This window comes from Protopterus annectens, chromosome 17.part0 (assembly GCF_019279795.1).
Source record: "Protopterus annectens isolate FY-2018-M chromosome 17.part0, PAN1.0, whole genome shotgun sequence".
In the NCBI taxonomy this organism is placed as follows: domain Eukaryota; kingdom Metazoa; phylum Chordata; order Ceratodontiformes; family Protopteridae; genus Protopterus; species Protopterus annectens.
This window is the reverse complement of record NC_056751.1, coordinates 775,628,171-775,643,434: the sequence shown is the minus strand read 5'-3', so window position 1 is coordinate 775,643,434 and position 15,264 is coordinate 775,628,171. Positions and strand designations below refer to the sequence as shown.

Genomic DNA, 15,264 nt, shown 5'->3' with positions numbered 1-15,264 from the left:
CCAGTTACAAACACCCTCCACTCCTATAACTTGCAAAGTACAAATTAGGACCTGCAACCATGGATGGGCACTTTCCTGCTTGCTTTGCATCCAGCTTGGTCGATATGAGCATCCTGAGGAAATGTAACAATTACCTTATGTACACAGACAACCACTTAATTCTCAAACAGACATATATAGTGTGTGAGAGATGTAGTTAAACATTAACACTGTAGGCTATACTCTTACATACAGATGCAAAAAGCAACAAACATCTTGTCAGAGACTCATACACATCACTCACTGCACCCATAAAGGACCACACACATAGACCCACATATGTGGAAGTGCTCACATGTTACTTACCAAACCTCAAAGGCCTCTCAGGTGCAGTCCTCATAAACTCTGCGTGTACAGAAACAAGAAAATTCCCATCACAGTGCATAAAGCCACATCTCATTGTGTCTCATCTGAGAAGCCCATAAGGTGAAACATTTCACAACCCAATATTCTGGTCATAGGAGACTCCATTGTGAGACCCACAGATGTCCCTCTTACCAGGCTGAATAAAGAGAAGGTTACAGTTACTTGCCTGTCAGGGGCCAGAATCTACCAGATCATGCAAGCACTCAGGTCACTTATCCCCTAAGTACCAGTATGACACAGTCATAGTCCACATGGGTATGAAAGACCTGATATGAACCTCCTTTGACTACAAGAAGAAAGACATGACTGAGTTCTCAGAATATGTGTCACAGACAGATATGAGCCTAGCATTGAGCAGCATTCTACAGTCTCCAAGGATGATTTATTTTATTCATTCATTTATTTATTTAACATTTGTTTACTGGGACAGTGATGATGACACAATACCAGCAGAAAATGACTGACTTTAACAATTGTCTTAGCTACTGGTGTCATTCCAAAGGGGTCCAATACTTGTCAACATGGGAGGATATGGTTGACAAGCCACACTGTTTTTTTAGGGTTTACCTTCACCTGTCACCTCTAGGAGTTTGGATATTGGCTAAAACATTATCTATCCCATAGTGCCTTTTTGAGGCATTGCCAAACAGACAAACCTTCCAATATAACAAAAGCTACTCAGGACAAGCTGAAGATGTTACTGCTCAGTGCTAAGAGCCTCAACAAGAAAATGCACTCCCTGGAAGCTCTCCTCAGCTTGGAGAATGCTGACATCTGTGCAGTTACTGAAACATGGTTCAAAGCCGTGGAACGCATCCCAGCAGTGCATGGCTACAAAGCTTTTCATCCATTTCGACAAACCGCTGAACATGAAAGAGCTAAAGATGGAGGTGTATCTATCTACCTAAAGGATAAGCAGACCTCAAGGCTGGTCAAACAATATGGCATGCTTGAGCCACTCCATGTCCAACTAATCACTGGAAAAATCCATTACCATATCCTTACTGGCTACAGGTCCTGCACCATGAACCAGGAAACCCATACATCATACCTGAAGATACTAGAATCACTCACCATCCAGTCCAATACCATACTCATGGGTACTTTTAACTACCCCTCCATTCATTGCAAGGTTACACGACCACTAACATGCAGGCCCAACGATTTCTTGACTTTATAAATTCAAATGCCCTGGAGCAGCTTGTCTGCAGTCCCACTAAGGGAACAAATATCATATATCTGGTACTCATAAATATGACAGAGTGCTGCATGACCCCCCCCCACCACACACACACACACACACACACACACACACACACACACACACACACACACACACACACACACACACACAGTGTGATGTGCTCACTGGTAAGATCAGATCACAAAACACTCTTCCTTGAAATCAAAATAAAATTAGTCCCTCCACCTAACCCCAAAAACAAATTTCTCTAAGGTAAATTACTCCCTATGAAGGAATGGCATACCTAGCTTCCATGCTCCCCAAATCTAGTAAACTCAGAAACCTATGCAGTGACATTTACAAAAGCACTGGAAGACAATATAAGCAACTACACAGAAACAGCAGTACCAGATTGAAATAAACCCAGGTCAAACTACAAAAACAAGCCATCCTGATTTACCCCTGGTAATTATAGATCGTACAATAAAGAAAAAAAATCTGTCGAGAATCAAGAGGAAGTATGCACAGCAGAGCAAAAAGTGCCTTATTAGTCTAAACAAGTGAATCAGGGAACTAGTCAAGTCTCTGAAAGCAGACTTTGAGGTAAAAATAGCCTTAAAAGCTAAGGATAAATATAAGGTATTTTTCAGTTATGTCCACAACCTTAAGGGCAACAACTAAAATGAGCAGAATTAGTTGTAGATCGCATCCCCTATATTCAGCTGGTAGAAATAGCAAATCTGATGGCCAACAAATTTAGCTCAGCTTTCACCTCCCCATCAGCCCATGATGTCCCCCAAGAAATGCCCCCACCATTCCACCACCAACTATCAGCAAAGAACAGGTTGCCACTGCGCTCTCTAAATCTGAAAACATGACTTCAATGGGACCTGATGATATAACAGGCTGCCTTTAAAACAGCTTAGATCTGGACTTATCAGGCCCATTAAAGATCTCTATTTTACCACAACATCCAGACTTGTCCTAGTAGACTGGAAGGCAGCAACAGTCATCCCTCTGCATAAAGGGGGACTATCTACTGACTTGTGAAATTACAGACCCATAAGTTTGACTAGTCTTATATGTAAGGCCATGGAAAGAATAATCATGGACCAGATAAATAATGACATACTAGATCTCCAAACACTGGACCTGACTCATTTCAACTTTCTCAAGCTCAGGCCATGCCTACTGAATCTGGTGGATTTATTTGAGAAAGTCACTAAGGCCATGGATGAGGGTAAAACAGTACATACCACCTACCTTGACTTGGCCAAGGCATTTGGCACAATTCCCACTCAGGTATTATAAATAAATTGGCAAAGCTGGGCATAAATTCCTGCATCACCAGATGGATAACCAATTGTCTCACATATGTGACATGTGGTTGATGTGGGTGAATCCAGATCCAGCAAGAGGCCAGTTACTAGTGTTGTGACAGGGCTCAGTGCTGGGTCCAGACCAGTTACTAGTGGTGTGACAGGGCTCAGTACTGGGACTAGACCAGTTACTAGTGGTGTGACAGGGCTCAGTGACCAGACCAGTTGCTAGTGGTGTGCCACAGGGCTCAGTGCTAGGTCCAGACCAGTTACTAGTCGTGTGACAGGGCTCAGTGCTGGGATCAGACCAGTAACTAGTGGTGTGACAGGGCTCAGTGCTAACATTAGACCAGTTACTAGTGGTGTGACAGGGCACAATGCTGGGACTAGACCAGTTACTAGTGGTGTGACAGGGCTCAGTGACCAGACCAGTTACTAGTGGTGTGACAGGGCTCAGTGCTGGGACCAGACCAGTTGCTAGTGGTGTGACAGGGCTCAGTGCTGGGACCCGACCAGTTGCTAGTGGTTTGCCACAGGGCTCAGTGCTGGGACCAGACCAGTTTCTAGTGGTGTGACAGGGCTCAGTGACCAGACCAGTTACTAGTGGTGTGACAGGGCTCAGTGCTGGGACCAGGCCAGTTGCTAGTGGTTTGCCACAGGGCTCAGTGCTGGGACCAGACCAGTTGCTAGTGGTGTGACAGGGCTCAGTGCTGGGACCCCCTTCTGTTCAGAATATACCTCTCTGAAGTCAAGGGTAATGTGGAAAAGTTATGGATGATAACAATTGCTGACAACGGCAATGTGGGAGCAATCATTGAATCCCCAGTGATGTAGATATCATAGATAAATCATTGAATCCCCAGTGATGTAGATATCATAGATAAATCATTGAATCCCCAGTGATGTAGATATCATAGATAAATCATTGAATCCCCGGTGATGTAGATATCATAGATAAATCATTGAATCCCCAGTGATGTAGATATCATAGATAAATCATTGAATCCCCAGTGATGTAGATATCATAGATAAATCATTGAATCCCCATTGATGTAGATATCATAGATAAATCATTGAATCCCCAGTGATGTAGATATCATAGATAAATCATTGAATCCCCAGTGATGTAGATATCATAGATAAATCATTGAATCCCCAGTGATGTAGATATCATAGATAAATCATTGAATCCCCAGTGATGTAGATGTCATAGATAAAGAGTCTAGATAAGACAAATTATTGGAGTGAAAATCATGGCCTAAAACTAAATGTGAAAGAATGCATTATCATGCCGTTTGGGAAGTCAAATACCCCAGTGCATTACAACATGAATAGCACACCTCAAAGAGTAGCTTCAAAGGTGAGAGATCTAGGCACACAGATAGATAATAGCCTGAACTTTGACCGTTGTGTGTCCACAGTGGTGAAGAAGTCCTATGTGGCACAACTTATATGTAAAGGTATGGCATCCGGATCCAAGGAAATTATAGCCCCACAGTATGCAGCCCTCATTAGACCAATAATTGAGTACAATGTGCCATTTCTCATATACTTGACTAGGCACTTACAGCAGCTGGAGTAACCTCCGGTGTTCCTTACAAACTAAATACAGAGTATAAACAACATGTCCAATGCAGATAGACTAAAATCCTTATCCCTTTAATCTGCGTGTGTACAGACTATTAAGGTGTGAGCTATGCCTGATTTACAAAACACTCACAAATTCAGCCCTGATGGAGCTGCTACACATCTGCAAGCCAAACACTTCGAGGGTCACAAGATCTAGGGATCTAAACTTAGTTAGCGACTCAAACAAAGCACGATGAAGAGATATAAATGTGTCTCAAAGGCTGCCCCTTCTTTGGCGAATGCTTCCTATTCACATTAAGCAGAGACTTTCCCTGGCTCTCTTCAAATGTAGTATGGATCGGGAATCCAAATTCACACCCGAGGTAGTGCATATGTCCCTTATGGACAGGGGCAATCTGCAAACTACTCAAAGCATAGGCATAAATCCATGCCATCCTCTTGCCCCTAGGGACCATATATTGGGTAGAATTGAATTATATCAGCTAGGCTTGTAACAGCTCTTAAGCTGTTATCCTAGTAATTTCTTATGAACCAATATATCTATCTGTCTCTATATATATAAATATAAATATATATATATATATATATATATATATATATATATATATATATATATATATATATGTGTATCTCTCTCTCTCTCTATATATAAATATATATATATATATATATATATATATATATATATATATATATATATATATATATATATATATATATATATATAGATCTACTGCATTCTAAAGAATTTCCGTTTCAACGAAATGGAAATCCGCGAATGAATTTACATGAAAATTCATTTCAACAAAAATGCACTTTCGTGTAAATGCATAACAAAAAAAAAAATAATAAACACTGAAAACACTTTTATGCAGTGGGTAAGCCCCCCTGCATCCCCCATGTGGCGGGCTGTGCCCCCACCCCCTACTTTAATATTGTCACTCCAAAATCACACTGCAGTGGGGAAAAGGGAATGTTCCCTCATCCCCACTGTACCACGATCTCAACAACAGTCCACTTAGTTGTGCATCAACACTAAACGTTGATGTACAACTAAGTAAACATGCAAACTGCATGTTTTTCTTTTTTAACTAATTTAATTTTGTCATTTCCCCACTTATTCACACAAAAGTGCGTTTTCGATAAAACACACTTTTGCGTAAATCCACTCAGGAATTTCATGTTTTGGTGAAATGGGATTCGCTAAAATCAAGTAGATCAAGTACTTAGTCAATTGAACCTAATTCTGTCTGTGATTTGTCAGCCTATTGTTCTTTATGCTATCCTTGTACATCAATAAACATTTTTTGTTGTTATGTAACTGTTTTCCTAAATGAGCCTAAGAATTTCCTGAAAAGGGTCCTGCACCAGCCCAACTACCTAGTTCACAAACAAGATATGTGATTGAACACTGTTTGTGTACAAACATGAAAAGAATGTACAGAACTTCACTCAAACATCAGGACTCTCATAGATGAGACTAGAACACTAAAAATGTCCGTAGTAAAACTGTCGACATTCATTGAAAGGATGGGTCAAAGGCATGAAAACATATAAATAATGCAGGCTCAGTTGGCTACTGGAAGAACAATATCAGCTAAGACTACTGGAAACTTCCAGAGGTTAAGAAAAAATGTGGAAACTATAAGTTAAATATGTGTCAGTTACCAACTGTATGTTTTGATTTCTCTCCTATTTTATGTTTAGATTCCTGTAATAAGACAACAGATCTATGAAAGACTTTTGGCGACAAATTCTCCATTCAATACTTTCCATTCAGGATTTCATTTCTCTACCTAAATCTTCATTTATCAGTATTGTAGGTAAAGTGTTTTTATCGAAATCAATGCTGGGAATAATTATAGACATTTCATGTAAGCCTAGACTTATTTGCAGAAAAAAAAACATATACAAGAAGAGCAAAGTTAAATGGATCGTTGAGAAATGGCACAGAATATTCAGGTAAAATGTGTATGGCTTTCCAGTATCCTAACCCAGAGTAGGTACAGATAATTTTCTGTATCATTGATACTGCTGTGACATCTTAATTCAGTTATAAAACAAGAACTAGGTGTTACTGATTTCAGTATTGTACTGTCATACAGAGACAACTGATTTCATTACAGAAACTACAAGCATACATGGAAAGCATAGAGGCGTCAAAACTAGATTCTCAATGCTGTGTTTACTTTCTAAGGGATACCCAGCAATCTGTAATGACGCAACAGTATTTTATGTCATGTTTTAATTTTAAGTCCCATAGTGCATGTCAGCCTTTAAATGGTTTCTAGAAAGTGGATCTGTGTCTTCTATGAACAGTGTTTATTTATTTGTACCAGTAACTGACAAAAAAGAACACACATGCCACTGAAAAGTAATTACATTTGATATCCTCTAAATAAATATTTTTGTGTATGTAAAAAAATACATAAATAATGTATATGTTTATGTTGTGTAGATTAATTTATTGATTGATTGATTGAATGAATGATTGTGCATTTGTTGACTGGGAAATATCTGACAGGGCACAAGACGCCCCTTTTCAGTGGAGGCCCAAGGAGAAAAGGTCCGAATGATACATAGATTTTTCTTTTCATTTTTCCTAATAATGAAATTAATTTCTTCTAGTTCTGTAAGTACATATTGATCAAAATCTAACTGAAGCTTAAAACTAATAGTGTAAACTAGTTTTGGGTCAAAACCAATATTATTGTTTTAGAAAGAAGCATTTATTCCTAGGCACAATAATTTGTAGCTTGCAAGCATTTATTGTGATCATCGAAACAAAACGTGTCCTGCAGAATTAGATGAATCCCCAATGTACACACTTAAAATTGATGAAGCACGGAAGAATAGACAACGCAGATCCTAGCATTAAATAGCAGACCCAGTCTGAGGTTCTTAAGCAATAAAGGTCAGCAATTTTCTATTGAATGCTGTTCTGTATTACAAATGTGACAGCGTGAGGACACAGAGCTGTGGAAGGGTGTTGTGACTTGTCAGCAGGAACGTGGAATGAGCAAGTGACACACTACTCTTTCTGACAAACTCAGTGTTTCATGCAGAAGCAGACCGTCTTCCCTGCTGCACTTAATCTGGACTTACCATTTTGTGGCTGTCCTGATTACAGACATGAAAGTAGTAATTTGTTAGTTTGTGTTGTGGAAGACTTTCATTAGGGCTTCACCTGCAAGTAACCCTTTGGTTCAAAGGGTTTCATCCAATTAACAAAATGAAATAAAGATAAATAGATATGACAATGGGGCTGCAGGAGGTTAAAAGCAGTGACTTCAGCTGAGCAGAGTAACACTCCGTTAAACATTCACCATAATAATAATAATAATAATAATAATAATTATAATAATAATGAGAGAAATCAAACCTTCATGCCAGGCAGTGTTCTCTGTAAATCTTGAGAAACAAAAAGAAAAATGTTTAGCCCTGTATGCACTCTCTTTCAAAAGAAAATGTTGCTCCTTTTCTAAGACATTCCCCAGGAGTCAGAAAGAACCCCATTCAGGTACTAACAGTTGAAGCCAAAAGGGTCTGTTTCCATGATCATTGGAAATATGATGCAGAGATACATTACCCACAATGAGGAAAGACTTCATTATCATCTAATTTATATGTTTGTGAATCTTATAGTCTTACCACGAGTGATAATCAGTACTTTGCTGCGGTAATAACCACTGGTATCTCATGCATTGTGTGAGCATAGGCACTCCCGTCATTCATTCTCAGACACACATACACACACACACACACACACACACACACACACACACACACACACACACACACACACACACACCACCCATACCTCTCAATTGTCCCTGATTTTATAAAACATACCTGATTTTGACTTATACCTGTCCTGCCCTGCTCCTTGTAATCAGGACATTACATTCAGGCAATAATAATTTATACCTGCCCTGCCCTGCCCCTTGTAATCAGACATTACATTAAGGCAATAATGACTTATACCTACCCTGCCCCTTGTAATCAGATCATTACATTCAGGAAATAATGACTTATACCTGCCCCACCCCTTGTAATTGGACCATTACATTCAGACAAAACCGATTTATACCTACCCTGGTCCTTGAAATCAGACCATTGCATTCAGGTAATAATGACTTATACCTGCCCTGAACCTTGTAATCAGACCATTGCATTCAGGTAATAATGACTTATACCTGCCCTGAACCTTGTAATCAGACCATTGCAGTCAGGTAATAATGACTTATACCTGCCCTGAACCTTGTAATCAGACCATTGCATTCAGGTAATAATGACTTATATCTGCCCTGAACCTTGCAATCAGACCATTGCATTCAGGTAATAATAACTTATACCTGCCCTGAACCTCGTAATCAGACCATTGCATTCAGGTAATAACAACTTATACCTGCCCTGCCCTTTGTAATCAGACCATTACATTCAGGCAATGCTGACTTATACTTGCCCTGCCCTTATACCTGCCCTGAGCCTTGTAATCAGACCATTAAAGTCAGACAATAACACCAGATGTTATACTTCTTACTGTTCAGAAAACACGTCAGGATGAAGACCTACTTTGTACAAAGGTGTCAGTCACCACAGATTGACTAAAGCTCTAACTTGTTAACAATGTGCTCTTCTGAGCTGAGTGTTTGAAGATTTTCCCCCATTGTTATTTAACTTAGGGTGGTATTGAACAAGGATCCCTTAAGTCTAGTGTTAACATAGAGAACTAAAGCTCTGCCTGCTCAATAGTTTGCTTTTTGTGCCAAGGATACACAGTTTGGAGTGAGTGAGGGTAAAATTTAATAAGTGTTTCTGGTTTGTAGCTTTCCTCTGCCCCCTCATCTTTCATCCTGAAAAACCTGTTATATTGAATTTAGGGTATGGTTAAGGTGTTTAGCTCACAGACACAAGGTGCGGGGTTTGATTTTCATGTGGGGTAAATGGCTAGGCTTACAATGGCCCACAAGAGCAGTTAGCCTAGTACTAATATATGAATCTAAGAACCAGTCTATGAACTGTAGGATTTGCTCATTAGTCTGTGAGGTGTTGTCTAGAAGTATTATAATACCCCCACACACACTGAAATGTGTAAGAACACACAGTCTGTCTCACCCAATCACACTCACAGACACAAACACACACACACACACACACACACACACACACACACACACACACACACACACACACACATACACACACACACACACACACACACACACACACACACACACACACACACACACACACACACACACACACACACACACACACACACACACACACACACACACACACACACACACACACACGCACACATATACACTTATCCCCACCACTACGTGTCCACTAAACTCATTGGCACTTATGTCTAACATAATCTCACCCAATGAAATCAAATGATGAACACAAACTTTTGGCAGAATTCACTTGCACTCATTTCTGGGTGGGGAGGAGACCACATGACTATTTAGCAAAAGCCCCTGCCCAGGAATGTTTTTTTAGTATACAGCTTGTCTGAGGAGCTGTCACGCCATAGTGATCCTACAGGCCAAACAGAATCTCTACGGTGAGTCTGTCTTTGTATCACAAAGGCTTGCCACCAGCATTGCAGCCCATTTTAGGGTTCAGCTTTCTATTTCCTGACCACTCATCAAGATTTCTCTTGAAGAGGGCCAGTGAGGTGCTCTGCTTGACATGTATGGGGAGTCTACTCCAGAGCATGGGGAGTCTCTGGGTTATGAACTGTCCCTCCTGCATGTTCTGTTGATTGTGGTAATGAGGTTGAGGTCTCTGGAGCATGTGGTAAACATGGATTGGGATTTCTTTAGATGTAGCATTTCTAAGAGAGCTGGGTCAGACATGGCTTTGCAAGTCAAGCAGACATTGAGTCTTAGTAGACGATATGAGACAGAGAATAGCTGGAGTTTTTTGAGTCTGTCCATGTAGGACATGTGATTAAGGCCTAGGATCCTCTTTGTGAGGTACTTTTGTGGCCTTTCCAGCTGTTGCATATGTCTAGTGAGGTACATGCCAAATGAGGCATTATAATTAATGATTGGCCTAATGAGGGAAGAGTAGAGAGAAGTGATGACCTCTTTCTTCCTGGATGCAAAACCCTTGGTAATGTGATGTGCCACATAGGACTTTCTGACCACAGTGGCAGTGTGGTGGTTGAAGAGGAGGTTGCTGTCAGCCTGTGTCCCCAGATCTCTTATAACCCCTTCAGTGGTCAGTGAGCTCCCATTGATGGGGTAATTAGTGGGAACAGAGGCCTTCAGTGGTCAGTGAGCTCCCATCGATGGGGTAATTAGTGGGAACTGAGGCCTTCAGTGTTCAGTGAGCTCCCATCGATGGGGTAATTATTGGGAACTGAGGCCTTCAGTGGTCAGTGAGCTCCCATCGATGGGGTAATTAGTGGGAACTGAGGCCTTCAGTGCTCAGTGAGCTCCCATCGATGGGGTAATTACTGAGAACTGAGGCCTTCAGTGGTCAGTGAGCTCCCATCGATGTGGTAATTAGTGGGAACTGAGGCCTTCAGTGGTCAGTGAGCTCCCATCGATGTGGTAATTAGTGGGAACTGAGGCCTTCAGTGGTCAGTGAGCTCCCATCGATGTGGTAATTAGTGGGAACTGAGGCCTTCAGTGGTCAGTGAGCTCCCATCGATGAGGTAATTAGTGGGAACTGAGGCCTTCAGTGATCAGTGAGCTCCCATCGATGGGGTAATTAGTGGGAACTGAGTTTTTCCCAAAGGGGATGACAATGCATTTTTTGGCACTGAGCTTAAGGCCATGGTTTTGACACCAGTAACTGGTCTCAGTGAGGCCTTTCTGTAGGATGTCTACATCACTTGGGGAGTTAGTAATGGCTCCCAGATTACAGTCGTCTGCAAACTTGGTCAGCCAGAGTCCCTCCATGTTGGCCTGGACTTCTGAGAAGTATGTAGATGCCAAACAGTAGAGGACCCAGGACTGATCCCCATGGAACTTCAATAGGGACTGGTCAGCAGTCGGAGTCCACTACTTTCACACTGTGGTTTCTATCTGTGAGCCAATTTGCAACCCACCTAGTGATATAGAGGTTGATGCCTAGTTTGGTGAGTTTATCAATAATTCCTGAGTGGGGAATGGTATCAAAGGCCTTGGCCAGATCGAGGTAGGCTTTATGAACTGTCTTGCCCTCATTCACAGATCTGCTGACTGACTCAAAGAAGTCAACCAGGTTGACCAGGCATGATCTATCTTTCACAAAGCCAAATTGTATTGGATCTAGAGTTTGGAGATTTCCTATATCCTTGTTAATTAGGTCCATGATGATGCGCTCCATAGCCTTACATATCAGAATCATAAGGCTAATGAGGTGATAATTCCCAGGGTCTGTAGTCGCTCCCTCTTTATGGAGTGGGATGAATCTAGCACTGCGCCATTCAGTAGGGAAAAAGCCTGACGTGAGGCTGTGGTTGAACAGGGCACACATATGTGGTGCCAGTTCACTTGGTAGTTCATATAGAACACATCCAGGGATATTGTCAGGACCCATGGAAGCTGTATTCTTGGCCTTGGATAATGCAGCTTTAACCTGTGCTGCAGTAATGCTGTGTGCCTCACATTCCTCCAGTATTGTGATTGGTCCTTTAGGGAGGGAGAGAGGGGTAAAGTTGGCACTGAATCTGTCAGCCAGAGTGTTGGCAGTATCTGTTGGCTCAGTATAGGAGGTACCATGGTGCAGTAACTCAGAACAAACCTGGATATTGCCATGAAGATTTTTGATATAACTATAGAAGGCTTTGTGGTTGTTTTTAGCGTCTGCCACAATTCTGCCTTCATAGCTGGCTTTAGAGGTTTTCATGAGGGATCTCAACTTTTTGTTGAGGCTAATAAGGGAGTTTTTCCATTCTTGGGACTTTACCTTTTTCTGCAACAGTTTCTTCCTTCTCTTGTAGAGTGTATTAATGGCAGGGGACCACCAGACTGGCTTCCTTTACCTGGGTATGGCTAGTTCCATGCATTTATGTACATGTTCGTACAGTGCATTGGTGTATGATTTGGCAGCCATCATCTGGCTGGGTCCTTATCAAGGTTTCATCCATGTACACATGCAGTCATTTTTTTTTTCTTTTCTGAACTAAGACATATTTTCAGAAGGTTTGACAGAATATCACTCCCTTGCAAATTCATCATAATAATAATGAAAGACATCAAACATTTATGCCATGCAGTGTTCTCCATATAGTTTAAGAATTTGTTCCAAGTACCAAATCCTTTATCAGCTTGTAGCTTTTCAAAAGAAGTTAAAAAGTGACTAAAACATTTTTGATAGTCTGAAATGCTATTGAGAAAAAAAATACAAAATGATTATAGAAAGTACACAGATCTTAGTTGTTTTGCATTATCGGGAAAAAATACATAAACATAATTTTATTTTATATATATATATATATATATATATATATATATATATATATATATATATATATATATATAGATATATAAAACGAGAGAGTGAGAGAGAGGTGAGATATACAGATAGATAGAGGTTTAGATATATTGATATAATTATATGTAAATAAATAGGGTCTATATCACAACGTCAAACTTACAAAAGTTTGATTGTTGTAATATCGAACCGTTATGTTCAAAAGCCAACAAAACCGAAAGCACAAAACAGAGATTTTTTTTTTTCCTAGGAAATAAAAATCACTGTTCCGTGATAAAAAAAAAAATTAACCCTAAACCTAAACTGAAGTGGGGGCTGTGCCCCCACACTCCCTTACTTAAATATACCAACTCCGAGATCGCACCATGGTGGAGGAAATAGCAAAGCCCCGAAAACGGCTCACCAATTTTTTTCCTTAGGAAAAATTCAATGTGCCATGGCTTCACTATTTTCCACTTTCGGATTTTAAGGTTCCATATTACAATGTTCGAACTTGTTTATAGACCCAATAAATTTTGTAGATTAAAAAGTAAAATGCAAGCCATTTAACAGGCAAATACATTAGTAGGAGTGAATTATCGTCTATTTCCTTATGTTTGATTTGTCAGCATGCTGTATCCTGAGGCTGTCATTACCAGATACTGTACAGTTTTATAAACCAAATTGGACTCAAGTCCTTTGTTGACTGGCTCTTTCTGATTTAAGTAAGTTTTTTTAAACATGTTGTTACTGGAAAATGCGACTTTTAATTGTGACTATACGGTTTATAGACAAGTACTAGGCCAACTGCCGGTGTGAGTCATTTTAAGACCCCGCCATTTTCTCTTTCAAAGGTGACAAACTCTGCACCTAATTGAAAGGTAAACACCTTAACCATTACGCCAACCCCCAACATATTTCTAGCATTTTCCAAATAACAACTTGTGAAGTGATAGCAAACACCCTTAATAATCATTTAAACAAGCTTAACCAGAATTGTTACAGAGTGTTACCAAAAAGCTATATATACAAAGCATTAGCAAACTTAATATAAATAAGTTAGGCATAACATTGATCTAAGGTGGATTTTTAAGATAAGAAATATACTGCTAATGAGTAAAATAAAGTATTTTATATTAATTAAATGACTTTCTTTTCTGATTTTGAAACACAAATTGCAGTTTCTCTGATGTTAGTCATCATGGAAAAGGTGTGAAAATCCATAAAAAAATAAAAATATTTTATGTGCACCCAAATAGTGTTTTGATTTGTCAGACGTTACTCGATACCAAACTCTTAAGATATGGAATGTCAAATTTACACAGTTGGCTAAATTACATCAAGTCTGATAGGGAGGAGTTCAGGTTTAAACTTTTGCAGCTCTCTTATGGGACAAGAGGACTCTCAGAAATCGCTCTTCGACTGGTTCAATGGTGCCGTAGCAGGTATTTCACTGAATTCTTGTTTGACACTAGACTAGAGCTAAAGGTTTACATGCGCAGCAGGGAGTTCTCCGAACTTTTAGGATATGGAATTATACATTTAAGGCACATAGAGATATCACCGCATCAATGGCAGGTTTTGCAATTTTTTTCTTCCTTCTTTTGCATCCATTTAACTTTAATATACTTCTTTTAAATGTCATATTAACATTTGTGTCTCACTTTTATTTTAACTTCTTAGATTTGTGTCAATTATTTCCCTGTTTTTTTTATAGGTGTGGTTATTTGAAGCTTCAGAACGCTAGTATAGCAGACAGAAACTTTTCTTTGACTTGTTACTGACAGGAGCTGATCACAGGAATGATTTGTAAGATACAACCCATGGACGAAAGGAGAGAGGTTGAGCCAGACATTCAGAACACATGCCATTACAGAATTAAATTCTGCCTCCTAAGCAGAAAGAGTTCCTCTCCTCCAGTTTCTGCTCCAGTCCTTCATTAACATTTATGGCTAAAACAGATATAGACTATGAGAGACAACTCTGCTTCTGCTCGCACATACCAAAGATGTACTCAGAAATTAAAAGGGTGCTGTAAATGTTATCATCTGCACATAGAGAATATAAGTTGTTTACATTACCATTAAGGGAAAAGAAATCTTAGAAGAGAACACTGTTTAAAATAGAACTTGTTAGAACTAAACTGTCAACATGTTAATTCAGTGGTACCTCCGGTACTAATAAACTAAACCACAACAGTACATCAATAGTATTTTCAATATATTATTTATCTTAAATACTCAGATAGGGTTTTATTGCTCAGCAAATTATACTTTGCTTTATTTACAAAACATTAAACTCTAAAGCAGGGACACAAATATCGATAGGACACACTTTTCCAAAGTA

The 15,264-nt window shown here is 39.7% G+C and overlaps 1 protein-coding gene across 1 annotated transcript in view; it reads right to left on the bottom strand.

The window, feature by feature from the left end:
• Window positions 1-15,264, bottom strand: part of LOC122791740 (calsequestrin-1-like) — a 214,951-nt gene that overhangs the window by 110,004 nt on the left and 89,683 nt on the right. The window lies entirely within an intron of this gene.